The sequence below is a fragment of the Chlorocebus sabaeus genome, chromosome 24 (assembly GCF_047675955.1).
Source record: "Chlorocebus sabaeus isolate Y175 chromosome 24, mChlSab1.0.hap1, whole genome shotgun sequence".
In the NCBI taxonomy this organism is placed as follows: Eukaryota; Metazoa; Chordata; class Mammalia; order Primates; family Cercopithecidae; genus Chlorocebus; species Chlorocebus sabaeus.
Genome location: NC_132927.1, coordinates 80,989,428 through 81,002,238, shown reverse-complemented (window position 1 = coordinate 81,002,238; position 12,811 = coordinate 80,989,428).

The following is a 12,811-nucleotide window of genomic DNA, read 5'->3' as shown; positions in this document are numbered from 1 at the left end:
CTGCACCGCCTGAGGGCGGGGGCCTCCAGGACAGCTCCTTCCTGACCCTTCTCGTTGACAGAAGGGAGGGAACGGCCAGCCCACAGACCTTGGGTGCTGCCCCCTCTCTGTGCTCCCTGGAAAGGTGATGCGGGCTGCCCCTGTGGACACCGGCTCCGTGTAATTTATTAGCGAGCTGATGGCTCGGCTTGGGGCTCAGGTCCCAGCAGGGTCGTATTTCTGGCCTTATCTGATAGGGCTCGGCTGCACCCTCCTCGCCTCCGTCCACTGCGCCTCACTCCAGCCTGGGCTCTGCAAGGCCAGATAAGGCCGGCCCAGGGGAATGCTGAGCTGCCGGGTCCACAGAGGGTCCCCGGTGCCTGTGCCAGGAAGTGCCAGGGAGGAGCCCGGCTGTGTCAGTCCTGCCCGCAGCCAGCAGGTGGGCCCATGTGCCCACGGGCAGTGGTGCCAACGACGTGGTGCCCAGGTTTGGGCCCGGCTCTCACTATTCAGCCAGGTGATCCCCGCCACACCTTCATCTCTCCCCGTGAGCTGGGAATGATGGGATGCCCCACCCTCCCCAGGTCTTTGTGGTGCACCCACCCTGAGCAGTGCCCCGGGGACACAGCAGCGGAGGCCAGCTGTCATTCAGCGGGAGGGTGGAGCATGTCCGGTGACTGGGCGGTCCTGAGTGCTGGGAAAGTCCAGCGAGCTGGCTGGTCTGGGCTGTTTTCCTTGGGGTGGTCCTGGAAGGTGGCTGGGGTGGGGTGGGGTGGCACGTGGGAGCGGAGACTGCAGGGCTGGTGATTGTGGCTACTCCGGTCATGGCCATGTGGTGCTGGCCCAGACTCCCAGCCCTCTCTGGACCATGGTCTGGTTGGAATGCAGAGAGCCCTGGGCCTCAGCATGGCCTCATACGTGGCTCCAGGCAGGGGCAGGGGGTGGGACTGGAGGGTGTGGAGGCTCTAGGCTGACCTAGGCCAGAGAAGACAGGGCTGGTGGGTCCGGGAGATGGGGATGGGGTCCACAGCTGGTTGAAGCAGAAGGACCCCAGGCCTAAGACAGGCCAGCGTTGGCCCGGGGGTGAGAGTTGGCCATGGCGCTCTTGCACAGAGGCCTGGAAGCTGGCCCTTCCCCTGTCTGGCATACAGCCTAGGGGGAAATTCGCACAGGCTGTGCTGACTGAAGCACCAGGGCTTGTGGTGGAAATGGGTCCAAAGGTTCTCCAGGCGTCTCCAGGGCTCAGGGCTGCACCCCCATCAGCTGAGGCCGTCCTGAGCCCAGCTCCCTCTGCTGCAGTGGGAACGCGTCTTCGCAGTGCTCGTCTCTGCAGTGGGTAGTCAGCTGCTTCATGACCGCTGGAAACTCCCTGACAGGGCTTGGTCGAGGGTCTCCAGCTGGGTGGGGATGGTGGCTGATGGGGTCATGAGAGGCCCCATAAACCGTGATCACCGTGAGGGGGCCCTGGAGAGAAGGCATGGGGGTGGGAGAGGGCAGGCAGGGGTTGGGGTGGCAGGTGAGTCCAGGGCCAGCAGAGGCCACATGAATAGGTCTTTGCTGCTGGCACACTCAGCCAGTGCTAGGTCAGGATGGACAAGGAGTGAGGTCCCCACAGGATTTGCCACGTGGTGGTCACAGGTAGGCTCGGCCCGGGCACCCTGGGGGTTGATGGGAGTGAAGCCTGAGGGTGGAGTCCAGGAGAGGAGGAGAGGAAATGGGGGAAATGAGGGAGGAGTGTGGGTTTGGGATTAGAGGGGCTGACGCATGCTCTGGGTGAGAGCTGGAATCTGGGCTGGGGCTCCTCAGGCACAAGCTGCTCTGTGCAGGGGCTAGTGGGGAGAACCTCCCACCAGGCAGAGCTGCCCACAGGAGGAACAGCCGACAGTGAGATAGTGAGTTCCCCGTCACTAGAGGCAAGCAAAGAAGGATTTGTGCCTCTGGGGACTCTTCAGGGCCCCACAGAGCTCAGGTGGGGAGGGAGGTAGGAGGATGGGGGAGAAGACTCTGGGCGTGTGGTGCTGACCTGTGACGCTCTGGCTCCGGTGTCTGCTCACTGGCCCCTGACATGTGGCTGCCTGGAGATATGCTGCTCTTCCGGCTTGTGGATGCAGCTAGAGTCCTGCCCCAGGTCACAGCCCGGAGTGGGAGGTCCAGGCCCCTACCAGGGAGCCTGCAGCTTGTCATTCTCAGACTGAGGCAGGGCCTTTTGACAGGGCCATGTATGGTCACCCCGTCACCAAGTCAGAGCCCTTATTAAGAACACAGGAAGCATGGACACTCCCCCCAGCTCCGAGTGTGGCGGGGGCCCTGGGTGATGACCACACTGGTCTCTGCGAGTGAGAACCATAGCTGCTGGGGCCTCTGCTGCTCCCATCAGCCGAGATAATGGGGGCCTCTGGGCCCCTCGGAACACTAACCAAAGCGGCCCCTTTCCTTCTCCTCCATTATTCATGACCTCCGAGAGGCTGTAAAAGTCCTCCTCGCTCTACAGGAGCCGTTGTTACAATGATAAATTTTGTGTATAAAGTCGGTATCTTCCTGAAAGCCAGCTGGCTGGGGGGCCGTACATAAGCCATATGAGCCGGGGCTCCCGGAGCTGCCTGTCACAGCTGTTTTTCCAGCAGCATCTCAGGGCCTGGCTGGAGGGGCCGGGAGATCCTTCCACCACCACCCTGACCTGCTGAGGGTCCTGTGCTCGGAGGGGAGGCCGTGTGGGGGTCTGTCTGGGTTTCAGTGGGGCAATTGCAGATGTGGGTCCTGGGGGCAGCCGGTCAGCCCAGGTTCCCACTGTGGGCGCCATCCCTGGTCTCTGGGCGTGAGGGCCCACTGCAGGGACCTGGCTGCGGCAGGCCCGGGGCCGAGCATTCCCACACATCACACACAGCCTCATTCTCACACCAGAAGCGTGCATTCTCTGTGTCATTCTCACACCAGAAGCGTGCATTCTCTGTGACGCAGGCATGCCACACATCTGTGGACATGTGCCCAGAGCTGTGCAGGCCACACTGTCAGTGTGCAAAAGTGCTGCGTGCTGTAAAATAAAAATAAAACCCTAAGCCCCCCAACCCACTGAACAGGCCCCCTTTGGCCAAAGGGACTCCCAAGGAACTGGAAAAACTGAGTTCCCAGTCATGATGGGACGGGAGGGCAGACACGCCTCGCTCTCCCGGTTCCCTGCGGGAGTTCAGGCAGGGCCGACCAGTACCGACGTTAACCTAGCGATCAGAAGACTGTGACCCTGACACAAATTACAAACAGGACCGAAGGCCGCCAGACCAGGGTCAAGTCACGCGCCCCACAAGCCACTGTGACCCAGTGTTTCGGTTAAAAGACTTCTTAATCTTAACTTAAAACTTTCGTTTCTGATGACTCCACATTCATAGAAAAAGCTTTACTTCTTTAACTCATTGCAAGTGAAAGAATCTCTGGCCCCACTGATGACCTGTCCCCTCCCTGCTTCAAGACCCCCTGCCTTTCTGTGCTAAACCGATGTAGGAGCTCCTTGAATTATGACTGCCTGAAATTCTGTCACAGTAAAGCTCGTAGGAAGCAGAGCTGGGCTCTGGCTGCCTCAGGACCACCCACTCAGGGCTCCCTGGGTGTGTGCACTTTTTCCTGGGGCGCGGTCACTCATACTGGCTCAGAAGAAAACTCCATATTCTCCGGAGTTGGCTCTTTCTGTTAACTGTGCTCTCCAAGCGCTCGACGGGCAGGATGCATGCTTGTGTGCAACGGCTTAGCTCCTCACAGGGCTTAGCTCCCCTTCCCTCCCCGCCGCCCCCTGAGCCCCAGGCCTGGTCTCATTGGCAGATAAGGACAGGGCTCTGTAGGAGGAAGCTCCTTGCAGGGTCGTGAGGCAGCAACTTATGGAGTGGGCTCAGAGCCAGGGCACTGGGTGCCGCACTTGGTCATGACTGCCCTGCACACGGCTGCTGGGACGTGGGGCACAAGACACTGGGAAGAGCTTGGCACCAGAGCTGGGGGGAGGGAGGGCCCTGCCCACACCCTGTCCTGGCTCTGCGACCTTGGGCAGTCAGTGCCTGGCTGAGAGTCGCTGCCTCCTGCCCCAGGGGAATGCTTTCCTTGCAGGGCCGTGGCAGGTTCTGAGGGGCTCCCGTGTGCCTCCCTGTGAAAGCGGCAAGGTTAGGCTGGCCGGGCAGGCACACAGTTCTGGTCCACACAGGTGCCCGCTTGGCAGTTTCTGAGTGGCCCAGAGCCTGGGTGCCCAAAGTTCCCTTGGCCCAGGTGTGCCCATCACTGGTGTCACCCTCCCTGGTGCCCCCGGAGCCCTCCGGCCCGCTGGGAAGTGCAGGTTCTCCTGATCTTTCTGCCATGTGAGGAGCAGCTGGCCTGAAAGCGCAGAAGTCAGTGTCCAGGGCCCAGAGAAACTATTTGCTGGGCAGGAGACTCCCAATCTTGAGAGCTGTGGGTACAGGCTCTGAGCTGGCAGTGACATCAGGGGACCCAGAACACCACCGTGGGCAGAGTAAGGGCTCCCGGAGACCTGGGGACAAGCCCGCCCTGCATTGGTCCTGGGACCCTCAGCCTCTCGTGCCCGAGGGAAGGAGCTGCCTGTACTCTGCAGTTGGCAGAGCCCACCCATTGGTTCCTTGACCTAATGATTATGAGCCATTTGGGCAGGAAAAAAACCCAAACAAATAAGTGGAAGCTTCTAAGACCCTGGCCAAGAGAGTCATTCCACACATCCTGAGCATCTGCAGAAATTAGGACCATCCCCAAAGACTCAAAAGATACAGGCATGGCCAATCCCACTGTCCCCACTGTTCCCACTCTCTTCACCCACATGGTCCACAAAACCCAGCAGCACCATGGCCGATGGTGACGGACGAACCCAACCCAACCCAACCCAACCCAGAGTCAGCCCACATGGAAACTGCGCCGCCAGATGTGGTACCTTGACCGAACCAAGTCGCCACATCCTCTGGCACTGGGTGTGTGCTGTGTGTCTAGGAAGCATGTCCTTCCCAACCACCTCAGTGCAGAGGGGCCCACCCAGTCACTGTGAGAGACAGCAGTGCTCCAGCCACTGGCACTTTCTTGCTACTCTTGCAATCCAGTGCTCTGGGACACTCCTGGTCTGTAGAAAATGATGCTCATGAGCTTCATTCGTGATGTCATGCTGAGTATGTCATGTGGCAGGTGGTCCAGACCTCCAGGAACCCATGCGACAGCGATAGCCATGATTCATGGACAATGGAGGAAAAACTCTAGTCCTGGCCCCCAGGCGGTTGGTTGGGGAAGTCAGTGCAACATGACATGACTGGCTGTGGCACTGGTGACCCCTCAGGGGCCCTGAGGGCAGGGATGAGCTGTGAGCACTGCCTTGGGTGTCACTGTGGCCAAGGGAAGGATGGATGCAGGTTCCTGGGCCATGGCAGCTGGCCTGGATGACCAGGTAGGGGCTGTGGGAAGCATAGGCTCGAGGACCAGGAGGTCTGGGGGGAGGTGTGTGGGTGGGTGTGCAGGGTGAGCACAGAGCATGTGGCTCTCTGGTCTTGTGCCTGCTGGAGAGCATTGAGGGACAGGCTGGCTGGGGGAGGGGCTGCTGCAGGACATCCTGGGCAGCAGCCAAGGCCCTGTCCTGGGACACAGAGGGAAGGGATGGGTGAGCCTTCTCTGTGGGGCAGTGCCTGCCTCATTCTGGGGCACGTGCACCAGCAGCTCTGCGTGAAGGAAGCTGGGCAGGGCCAAGGAGGCTTAGCAGGGCGCACTCAGCCCAGGGCCCTGGGGACTCAGGAACAGCCCCTCCCTCGTTCCCGGGGCCTGACCTCACTCAGAGCCTGCAGGAGGCCAGCCAGGGTGGCAGGAGGGCTCCCAGAGGTGGGGCAGCCAGGCAGGGACCTGTTGACCATGTCCTGTGGCTGGGAGTGGGGATCTCGGGTCTGGACTCCAGGGTCCCAGTCATGGGCCAACCGAGACTTTCCCTGCCCTTTCCGGAGCCTGAGGGGAGAAGCCCTGTTCCTGAAACTGGCTTTTTCTTGCCACGTCCTGTTTCCATTTCTTACGAACAACAACATTGACTGGATGTGCCGGAAGTGCCATTGCTTGTGATTCAATGCCAGCTTCCCCGGGGCTCTCGGGTCTTTCTGCAATCCCACGGCGAAGCCAGCCACAAGAAGTTCAGAGGAAGTCACTAAAACAGGCCTGAGAAGAACCCTCTCAGGAGCTGGGCCCTGGTGGCCTCTGGCGGCAGCAGCTCACAATGGGGCCTCCCTACCCAGCATGGGGTGGGCATGAAGGGCCAGGCTGGGGCGCCAGGCAAGGGGCATAGGACAGTGGGCACTGCCAAGTCTGCCCAGGCCCTTCCCACCACTGCACTGGGGCTGCTGCAGCTTCTGCTGGGGAGGGGCCTGAAGCCAGGGCCACAGGAGAGGAGTGTGGGGATAGGAAAAAACAAACAAACAAACAAAAAACCGAGAGAGGGAGGGCTGGGGAGGGCTGGGGAGGGAGGTCAGGGTCAGACTGAGGAGTGGGAGGTGGAGCTTAGCTCCTGGAGGAGCCACCAACCCCATCCACAGCTTTCTGATCTCGGATGAGAGCGTGAGAAGCAGGGGGCTCCCCTGGCTCAAGTGTGCCACAGAAGTTTCTCTGAACCGTCGCCTGTCTGTGTTTCACACGTACGCAGTCACATGTGCACAACCAGGCACACCGAGTCTCACACGCGTGCACACACACACACCTTCTCTCTCTGTCTCACATCCCTGGCGGGGCTCCAGCAAGCTCTAACCCTGAGAGGCTTTGTGCGGCCCCAGACTTCAGCAGAGGTGGGCAGACGTGCCACGTGAGCCCCACTCTCCCAGTTCCCTGGCACTCAAGTTGCACGCAGCCCTGTTGTCTCCTGGCTGATAAGAGGAGGACCACGACATAGGCACCTCCGGGGCCCCCAGAGGCTGAGTGTGGCCAAGTGCTGCCACTGCCTAGTCACCAGTGCCCAGTGCCTGCCCATTTCACTTCAACAAGGCCCAGCCCGTAGAACCCACTGGGGTAAATGCAGGGAGAACGCACTGTTACAAAGTCATTCTGTGACTCCTCCCGGCCCACAGGGAGAGGAGAGTCTGCCAATAGCCACTGAGGTCGAGAATTGCCCAAGACCCCTCCAGGAGTGCCCCTCATGCTACAGATGTTGAACGAGCTATCTTAGTACGCAGGAGGTTTCTGGGCCCCATGTGTGAGCCCTGCGTAGACACCCCACAGCTCTGCTCATGCCCAGGCAGGTGTGCACATGCACCTGGCCCACGGGTGCCTGTTCCCCTAGCATCTAGGGTGCTGTGAGGTTACTCATGCCCCCTGTTTACCCTCCCACCTCCCTTGCTCTTTTGTCTGGGGGAGAAGGCATGTGGGTAAGTGCCCGGTGTCAGGTGGGAGCAGCAGGGGCATATGTGTGCTGCGTGTGTGACTCGTGTGTGCCGTGTGTGCATCATGTGTAAGCTGCAGTGCCTTGCCTAGCACCACACAGGGAAGCCAGGCTCTGGCCTCCGATTTACAAGGCAGTTTGTTGGGACCCCTGAATATTGGCCATGTACAGTTGTCCAGGTTGCACAATAAGGAATTAATTTAGGTTTACTGGAGGAGGGGTCAGATGCGCCGTGGGGGCCCCTTGATGTGGAGCACCCAAGAGAGATGTCAGAGATCAAAGGGCACAAGCAGGCTCTTGTAGGAGGAACTGTGTCCGACCCTGATCACCATGTCCATCCGTCTGGCCTCACCTGCCCTGGCCCTGTCCCTCACTTGTGCTCCCTGCCCCCCGCAGCTGTCCCCATTCCCATGTATGGTGCTGCTGCTGCGTCCTTGGCATCTCTTCTTCCCACTGGAGTTGGAGCAGACCCACCGTGAGCCGGTACACGCGCCCACCCTGGGGCCTGGAAAACCGTGGAGGGCGGCGCCCTTGCCAGCAGGGTTTGCACAGTCGCCTGGGCTTCCCCAGGAGCCCACGTCGAGGTCATTCCCGAGACCGCCAGCTCCCTGATGGGGATCACGTTTGCCTGTGAGGGATGTGTATGTCCCAGTGGGAGAGCCATCAGGGAGCTGGGGATTAATAACCTGCACCCACTTACGAGGCGGGAGGCCAGGAGCCCTCTGGGGTCCTGAGTGCTTCATGTTTGGGGCGTGCTGACCATGCCAGCCACAGGGACGCTGCCTCGAGATGGTTGGTGACTTCGTCATGGTGTGTGGTCTGTGGGTGCACGAGCACACCTACTCCATTGCAGCCCGAGGAGCTGGCGGTGGCTAATTAAGTTCTAGACTTTATATTACACGAAATGGGGGAATCTTCTATAAAATCACCACTAAACGAGAGCCAGGTGCTGTGTGTGCGCAGAGCCGCCTGTAAAGGATTCCCTGCCTGGCAGACACCCGAGAGGCTGTGGCTGTGGCAGACATGCGCAGGGAGTTTATTGCTCACCGTATGATAAAATAATGGAGTCATTAAGAGAAAATACTTTTCAGAGCATTAAAATTAGAGGTGAATTGATTCAGTGGTAAAACAGTTCCATTTTCCTTTTTGGGGTTTATTTAAAGCTTTTATGTGGCGTTCTTGCTATGATCCTGTTTGAAAGCTGCACTGGCTGACTCTGGCTGCCCCTGGGCAGGATGGCTGCTGTGGGTGGGAGGGCGGCAGCCTCCAGAGACCCTGCACACACCTTCCTGCTGAAGGTATTGGGGAGGCTGAGGGCAGGAGGGGCTTTCGGGGCATGTGGGGAACCCCCTTTGCTGCACAGATCCTGTCACGGTTCATGTAGCACACTGGAACCCTGTGTCCAGTGTACTGTGGCCCCAGGACCAGCCGTGGGTGATGTCTGGGCATGGCCTGTGGCTGAGGTGTGCCTAGGGGCAGGGCAGGGGTCCCATAGGGCTCAGGGGCACTGGGAAGGGCTGGTGCTGGGGGTGGCAGTGGGAGCAGGACAGAAGGGGCAGCTCGCCAAGCTGGGCTTGGAGGGGCTGAGTGCAGGAGCCCTGGGGAAGGGCTAGAGCAGAGAAATGGGGTGGATGAGCTGGAAAGGCAGCGAGCTGGCCTCACAGCCCCCGGGGTGCACCAGGGGTGCCCTGAAGGTGCAGGGCCCACACCCAGCACCACTGCAGGGCTGCACGTAACCTCCCACGTGGACCGCGGCAGCAGCACGTGCCTGAGGCCTCTGTGCTCCAACTCCCTCTGCGCTTCACAAGTAGTGGCCGAAGCTCATGGCTCCCAAGGGGTTGTATGTCCCCTTTACAAGGGAGAAACTGAGGCTGAAGGTAGAGCAGGTGACCCCGTGGCCACAGGCAGCATCGCTGAGCTCCTGGGCAGAGGGGCTGACCCCTTAGGGTGGCCAGACAAGGCCTGAACGACCTCAGTTCCTCCTGCCCCAGCCCCAGCCTGGGTTCTGTCCTCAACTTGGTGTGGTGAAGGTGGAACAGCCCTGCCCCTGGCCAGCCCCATCCTTTTTTTTTTTTTTTTTTTTTTTTTTTTGAGACGGAGTTTTGCTCTTGTTGCCCAGGCTGGAGTGCAGTGGTGGGATCTCGGCTCAGTGCAACCTCCGCCTTCTGGGTTCAAGCAATTCTCCTGCCTCAGCCTACTAAGTAGCTGGGATTACAGGCATGTGCCACCACGCCTGGCTAATTTTGTGTTTTTAGTGGAGACAGGGTTCTCCATGTTGGTCAGGCTGGTCTCGAACTCCCAACCTCAGGTGATCCCCCCGCCTCGGCCTCCCAAAGTGCTGGGATTACAGCTGTGAGCCACCACACCTGGCCACTGGCCCTGTCCTTTTTTTTGAGATGGAGTCTCGCTCTGCCACCCAGGCTGGAGTACAGTGGCGCGATCTTGGCTCATTGCAAGCTCTGCATCCCAGGTTCACGCCATTCTCCTCTCTCAGCCTCCCAAGTAGCTGGGACTACAGGTGCCCACCACCACACCCAGCTAATTTTTTGTATTTTTAATAGAGATGAGGTTTCATTGTGTTAGCCAGGATGGTCTCAGTCTCCTGACCTCATGATCCACCCGCCTCGGCCTCCCAAAGTGCTGGGATTACAGGTGTGAGCCACCGCGCCTGGCCCTGGCCTGGTCCTTTTATGGACAAGGATGCCAGGTTTGGCAAAGGCCCTTGAGACATGTCATGGCCGTCTGGCCCTGTCCCCAAGGTCCCCGAGCTGCAGCAGGTGGCCCTCAGGGGCTGCCTCAGTTCATTGTCTAGCCTCCCGCCCCCACCAGGCCCAAGCAAGTGTTAGGGAGTGGGGGGCCGTGTAGGGGCTGGGGTCCTCCAGAACCCCTCCTCCCCAGGCTGCCCTGGGGCTGGGAGTGGGGCAGACGCCCAGGGCCGCCAGCACTCTAGAGCTGCTAGGCGTTTATCTGGGGGGCTATCTCCCCGCTTCTGGGCTGAATTACGGCTCCATTTCTGTGGCTGAGGAGCGCCGGCTTCGTGGGCCCCCATAACGGAGGACCGTGCATCTTAATCTCGGCAGGGTCCAGAGAGGGTGTGTGGCCTGAAAAGCCAGTGTGATGGATTTCTCTGGTCTTATCTTCATCTCGCCTGCCTCCTCAAAGACGGTGTGGCTTGGCCTCCTGCACACCGCTATCTGGAAGCTGCTTGTAAAAGTGGGAATATTTGGATTCCGGACAATGCGGGGAGAATATTGGAAAAGGAACTCTGAGAGGTGGAGCGAGCGACTGAGCTGCTGTCTAGAAGTGCTGGCCTCCCCTGGTTCCCACCTCAGGCCCCAGAGGGCCCCTGCTTGCTGCACTGCCGGCTGTGGCTCCTCGCGTCCCAGGCTGGGTGTCACACACACTCCCACTCCGGCCCTTCCTCCCCCAGGGGCCTCCTTAGGTGCTCGCGGGCCTGGGCCTCCTGTGCCAGTGTTTGCCCCACCTCACTCCTGAGCCTCCTACTTTGGCAAGTCTTGCTTGACGGGTGTCAAGTGTGCCCCTTGCCTGCCCGTCTGTACCCCCAGGCCAGGGCGGCCCTGGCTCCCAGGACAGGGGTTGCAGTGTCTGGGGCGCTGAGGGGTTGTGTGTGCAAATGCCTGCCCGTGTGCTCCATCTTGCAGTGTGGGTGGAGGCAAGGAAGCCGGGTGCAGGGAGGCTGGTGAGGTGCCGTCTATTCCCTCTGTCATTGCTTCTGCCAGCCCCGGGTCCTCTGCTTCCGAGGGACTTCTTTACCATGCCCCATACAGACCTCAACGAGCACAGGAGAAACCATGACCCTCGCATGTCAGGCGGGCCAGGAGTCACCCCCAGATTGTCCTCTGCCCTTTCTGACTTTTGCAGCCGCCTGAGCCTCCAATGATGAGTCACTCCTGAGGAACCGTGTCCCCGGCTTGTCCTTAAACCACAAACCGGCCTCTCCAAAGCCCGAGGCAAGGCCTGGGTCTCACAGGTGGGCATTTCTGACACATTTGCTCTCTGCTGTGGTCGGCGAGTTCAGGTCACGTTCACACAATTCAGAGGCAGAGAATGTGGGGTTCTCTCCATTCAGAGTCTCTGGAGCCCTGAGCGACCTGGGCAGTGCTCACCCGCAGAGCCCGCACCTGTGACTGTCTAAGCACCTGCTTGCTCACACCTTGCCCACCGGTGGTGAGTCAGAGACTCTCCTGACAGGGTCAGTCAAATGGCATCGGGGTGCAAGAAAGCCCTGGGGAACAGTCTCTAAGGCAGGGAGGTGGGCCTGTCTGCAGACAGGCCCCCCCTTTCTCAGCGTGGAGGTGAGGCAGCAAATCGCATTTTGGCCCCTCTCTGGGGAAGGAGAGGGTATGACCGCTGCTGCAGTGGAGCCCCAAGGGCCCCGAGGGGCTGAGCACCACCTGCCCTGCTGGTTCTGTCTCCAGGGCCCTGGCGCTTGTCCTTGTCCTCGAGGCTGGGCTCCTGCCTTTGGGCCAAAGCTGGAGTTGGTTCAGGAGCCGACAGCACGTGTGACCTCCATGGGGACACTGGCCAGAACCTGCAACTGGAGGGAATGGGGAAAGGCAACCTGCCTTGGAGATGTGTCCGGGGAAGGACACTGAGGGGCCAGGCCCCCACAGCTTGCTTGCACACTCACGGTGACAAACCTGCCTGCTTCTCGCAGCTCACCTGCTGCTCCTGGGGACAGGCTCCTTGGAAGCCCCAGGGCCTAGAGCTGGCTCGGCAGCCTCTGCTGGGGGCCCCCAGCTCAGGAGGAGTCAGACTCCCCAGATGATGACTAAGGAGCCGTGGGGCACTGGGTACTCTGTCCCCAAAGGCTCTCCCTGAGCCGTGGACTGCTCCCTCTGGGCTCTGGGGATGAGGCGTGCTCAGGTCACTCATGGTGCGTAGCTGAGCGCGACTCCAACCTGACTTCGAGGCGGTGCTAATCCTGGAGTACCAGGTGGGGAGACTTGCCCCTGAGATGCTGCCCTGATAAGGCCCACAGAGTGGTGGTGCTGCACGCTCAGGTCTGGTGCGCTCTAGCTCTGTGCACGCCTGGATGTGGCCCTGACCAAAGGCATCGCTGCTGTGTGTGGGGCTAGATGGTGGCCTTGAGGAAAGCAGCTGCCTGGGGCCTCAGACGCCCTGTCCTGCCGGCAGGTCAGCCTGGCTTCCCGCTGTGCCGGTGAGGCACGTGCCATGCATCGTTGAGACAGTGGGTGCAGCAGAAAGTGGTGACGTCTTGGAGGCTTCTCAGGTCTGGTGGGCTGGGGACCATCATATATGTCCACAACAGGACCCCCAACCTTTCAGGGCCATCCTGGCTGCCAGAGACCCTCACGTGGAAGATATCGATGTTAATAAATAACTTTTGAGTTACAAAACCATTGTTATCGCTCTGACGGGTGACAAAAGTCCCACGGTTGACGGGCAGCCGCGGGGCATGAAATGGCTCGTAAA